General features: G+C 44.0%; 1 pseudogene; it reads right to left on the bottom strand.

Moving 5' to 3' along the window:
* Window positions 1-1,735: 1,735 nt before the first annotated feature.
* LOC148198482 (uncharacterized) lies at window positions 1,736-4,959 on the bottom strand (annotated as a pseudogene).
* Between the last annotated feature and the right edge of the window lie 314 nt (window positions 4,960-5,273).

The following is a 5,273-nucleotide window of genomic DNA, read 5'->3' as shown; positions in this document are numbered from 1 at the left end:
ATAGGTTGTTGAGGCATCTCTTGTCTTTGTGAAATTGATCCCCCTGTTCTCTGACAAGGCTCACAAGTGCTGCAAATCTTCTCCGCATCTTTGAAGATGGAAGGCCAATACAAACCACAGTCCAGCACCCTGCGAGCTGTTCTCTGTATCCCCAGATGACCACCAGGTGAGGAAGCATGACAAAACTGCAGGACCGAGTCAATCTCATGGTCTGGAATGCATCTTCTAGTAACCCGGTCACTGCACAACTTCCACAGATATGAGTCATCCCAAACATAATACTTAGCATCACTCTTAATTTTAGCAATCTGAGCACGTGATGCTAAGGGAGGAAAAACTGAAGCAACCAAATAATTTACAATGTGTGCAAACCAAGGAGTGGGGTGAGAGTAGGAAATCATCAACAAACTCTCGTCAGGAAAGGCATCCTGTATGGGCAACACATCAGCTTCATTCCCAGCTTTTTCAATCCGGCTTAGGTGGTCTGCAACCAAATTTCGTGCTCCACTCTAGTCTTCAATTTGCAAGTCAAACTCTTGGAGCAGTAGCATCCACTTGATCAATCTAGGCTTTGACTCAGCCTTTTTCAACAGAAACTTTAGAGCTGCATGGTCAGTATACACAATAACAGGTGATCCAAGCAAATATGACCTAAACTTATCAAGTGCAAAAAAAATTGCCAACAACTCTTTTTCAGTGGTGGTATAATTTGCCTGGGCAACATCCAAAGTGCGTGAAGCATAGTAGATCACTCTCGGCAGCTTGTCAATTTTCTGTGTCAAGACAGCCCCTAATGCATAATTAGACGCATCACACATGAGTTCAAATGGGGCTGTCCAATCTGGTGCCTGAATGATAGGGGCGGTGGTCAAAGCTTCCTTCAGGCAGTCAAACGCCTGCTTGCATCTGTCATCAAAAGAAAAGTCAATATCTTTCTGCAGCAGTCTGGACAAGGGAAGCGCCTTCTTGCTGAAATCTTTGATGAAGCGCCTGTAGAAACATGCATGTCCAAGAAAAGATCGCACCTCTCGCACGCAAGAGGGGTAAGGCAACTGCGAAATCACAGATATCTTAGCAGGGTCTACCTCTATTCCCTTTTCAGAAATGATATGCCCTAGAACCAAACCTTGTCCAACCATGAAGTGACATTTCTCAAAATTGAGAACAAGGTTTGTTTCTATGCATCTTTTCAAAACTTTTTCCAGACTGTCTAAACATGCATCAAAGGAGGATCCATACACAGTAAAATCATCCATAAACACCTCTATGCAATTCTCAAGAAAGTCGCTAAAAATGCTAAGCATGCACCGCTGGAAGGTACCAGGGGCGTTGCATAGACCAAAGGGCATCCTCCTATAGGCAAAAGTGCCAAAGGGGCAGGTGAATGTGGTTTTTTCTTGATCCTCAGGCGCAATATTTATTTGAAAGTAACCAGAAAAACCATCAAGAAAACAATAATGAGATTTACCTGTCAGGCGCTCCAGCATCTGATCAATGAATGGCAGGGGGAAATGATCTTTCCTGGTTGCTTGGTTGAGCCTCCTATAGTCAATGCAGACTCTCCAACTGTTCTGCACTCTAGCTGGGATAAGCTCATCCCTCTCATTCTTCACCACAATGAGGCCAGTTTTCTTGGGCACAACATGGATGGGGCTAACCCACTGACTGTCTGAAATAGGGTAGATGATCCTAGCTTGCAAAAGCTTGGTCACCTCCTTCTTGATGACGTCCATGATCACGGGGTTTTGCCTTCTTTGTGGCTGTCTGACTGGCCTTGCCCCATCTTCCAAAAGAATTCTATGCATGCATGTGGATGGGCTAATACCAGGTATGTCAGCAAAACTCCAACCAATGGCCTTCTTGTGCTTCCTCAACACACCAAGCAACTTCTCCTCTTGAACAGAATCAAGGGAGGTAGAAATGATCACCGGTTTCTTCTCATCATCCTCCAAGTACACGTACTTGAGGTTATCTGGGAATTGTTTCAACTCAAGAGTAGGTGCCTGCAAGTCAGATTCATTTGTACTTCCTACAAAGTGGTTAGTGCATTCTGACTCCAAAGAATTCACAGGTAAAGGCGGAACACCTATCTCATCAAGCTCCAAATCCATATCCATGACAATTACATTATCAACATCATCCATATCAAAAACATCATCAACATCATGGATATCAAAATTCTCTTCAAAATCAACATCATTCTCAAATTCAGATTCAATGCATGTATGTAGAGAAGATAGAAAAGAATGCTCTTTCTTATGCAAAGAATCAAAATCATCAACAACATATTTATCAATAATGTCATCCAAGGCATCGATCCTAAACAGAGAATGGTCCTCAGCTGGAAATTTCATTGCATCAAGGATATTAAAATGAACAACAATATCAGCAAATTCCATAGACAAAGTTCCAGCATACACATCAATCTTAGTTCGGGCAGTTTTCAAGAATGGTCTGCCTAAGATAATGGGAGCGGATCCATGAGTGAATCCCTCCTCCATTTCCAAAACATAAAAGTCAGCAGGAAAAATCAATTCACCAACCCTAACCAAGACATCCTCTATGAAACCTGCTGGGTGGGTAACACTCCTATTGGCCAACTGAATGACCACCCCCGTGGATTGCAAAGGACCAAGAGACAAAGATGCATATATAGACAAAGGCATGACATTAACAGAAGCACCCAAATCAAGCATGGCATTTTCAAATTTATTGTTTCCAATCACACAAGGAATGCAAAATATACCTTGGTCCTTGCACTTTTCAGGGATGTGCGGGACCGACTTACCAATAAGCGCAGATACATTCCTTCCCATGCTAATTCTCTCATTTCCCTTCATCTTCCTCTTGTGTGTGCACAGCTCCTTCAAGAATTTGGCATACTTCGGTATCTGCTTGATGGCATCGAGTAGAGGTATGTTCACCTCTACCTTCCTGAAGGTCTCCAGAATTTCCCTATCCACCTCTTCCATCTTTTTGCTAGGAAGTGCCCGTGAAGGGAATGGAAGAGGGATAGGTTGGTCAACCAATGGAGAAGGTGCGGCAGCGGTGGTGGTGGAAAAGGGAGAAGATCCACCTGAAGAAGAACCACCGGCTGGAGAAGAAGATCCACCCACCTCAAATGCTCTGCATGAACCGTCATGGTCGTCCTGTCTAGGACAAGTGGCAGGCACGGGTGTAGGTGTAGAAGCGGGCTCTGAAGGCACAACAATCTGCTTCCCTGATCTGAGGGTTATGGCAACTTATCAGAATTCTGAGACTGGGCCTGATTTATCTGAGTAGCCATCTGACCCATCTGGTTAGTGAGACTCTATATGGAAGCTCTAGTCTCCTGCTGAAATTGCATGTTATCTTTCTGAAACTGCAGGTTTTGCATAGTCATCTGTCTCACTAACTCTTCTAATGAAGGTTCAGACGAAGTGGAAGGGTGGGTAGCTGGTTGGGCAGGTGCCTCTTGCTGCTGCTGTTGTTGTTGCCTCTGGTGTTGTTGCATAGGTGGAGGCACATATCTGTTAGGTGCTCCAGCATTCTGGAAAGATGGTGCCTACTGTTGATGCTGTGGCGCATTGTTCCATCTCAGATTGGGGTGATTCCTCCACCCTGGGTTGTACCTGTTGCTGGATAAGTCATGATTTTGCTGTTGTTGCTGCCTGTTGTTGTAGATGTTCGTAGCATAAGCCTGAGGCGCATCAGAGGCAGCAGAGTGCTGCAAAGAAGGACAAGCATCTGTATAGTGGTCACTGGAAGGACAAATAGCACATAGTCGTGCAACAGATGCAGATGGAGCTGCAGATCTCTGGTTGATAGTCAATTGTGTCACCAACTTCGTAAGAGAGTCAATCTTTCCTTCCAACTTGCTTTCAACAGCTGATAAAGGCTGGGCAACAACATCATGTACGCCCCTCACCACAATGGCATCATTCCTGGTGCTAAACTGCTGGGAGTTAGAGGCCATCTTCTCAATCAATTGCCTGGCCTCAGCAGGTGTGGTGTCTCCAAGAGCTCCACCACTGGCAGCATCAATCATACCACGGTCCATGTTGTTCAAACCCTCATAGAAATACTGGATAAGGAGTTGTTCAGGTATCTGATGGTGGGGACAACTAGCACAAAGTGTCTTGAATCTCTCCCAATACTCATATAAGTTCTCTCCACCAAGCTGCCTAATCCCAGTTATGTCTTTTCTGATAGCTGTGGTCCGGGCTGCTGGGAAAAATTTATCTAAGAATAGCCTCTTCAGATCATCCCAACTAGTGACGGATCTAGGCGCCAAACCATACAACCAATCCTTAGCAACATTTTCCAATGAATGAGGGAATGCCTTCAAGAAGATGTGCTCTTCAGGAACATCATGTGGTTTCATACTAGAACAGACAATGTGGAATTCCTTCAAATGCTTATGAGGACTCTCACTTGCAAGACCATGAAACTTGGGCAACAAATGGATCAGTCCAGTCTTGAGAACAAATGGAACGTCCTCATCAGGATATTGGATGCACAAGCTTTCGATATCGAAATCAGGTGCAGCCATCTCCCTAAAAGTCCTCTCGCGAGGTGGAGGTTGTGCCATATTGTTCTCAGTGTGAAAACCAACAGAATCAGAATCAGAATCACGTGCAGATGCAACCGATGCAGTATGCACAAAGTACTCAGCAGTGGGATGCACAGTATCCAATGGAACAGACTCAAAAATAGACTCTAAAGATAAATTTCTAGAATGCCTAGCTAACCTATGAAAAGTTCTATCAATCTCAGGATCAAAGGGTGGTATAGGCCCAGGATTTCCCCTAGTCATGCACTAAGTCACAACACCCTAAAATCATGAAACGATATCACAAAAATTTTGAACACACAAAACAACCTAAACAAACAAATCACACACACTCAAACATACAAGACAAAACACAACACACAAACAACACATTATCAACACAAAAGACCTAAAACTGAACCGTTGGTCCCCGGCAACGGCGCCATTTTAATGAGAGGGTCGCACCTCTCAACAAAAGTTGTGCATAAAAGAATGCAGTATAGTGCTAGGAAGTGACTCCTAGGTCGTCTCTCAAGGACCAATTTGGGTTCAGTCTCAGATTAACACGTAGTGGGGGGGGGGGGTTTGAAAATGTTTTTTTTGGTTGCGAATAAATTGAAAAGCATCGAAATAAAATTCAAGCCAAATAATCACCTCATTGATCACTTTTCCAGAACCAGCACGCGTAGAACTAGACATAACCAAGCATCTTGCATATGTTTCCTTTATCTTCTTTTAGTAA

This window comes from Vigna umbellata, chromosome 5, assembly GCF_029865625.1.
Source record: "Vigna umbellata cultivar VRB3 chromosome 5, Vumbellata_1.0, whole genome shotgun sequence".
Taxonomy (NCBI): Eukaryota; Viridiplantae; Streptophyta; class Magnoliopsida; order Fabales; family Fabaceae; genus Vigna; species Vigna umbellata.
The sequence above is the reverse complement of the archived record's forward strand: the minus strand, read 5'-3'. Positions and strand labels throughout refer to the sequence as shown.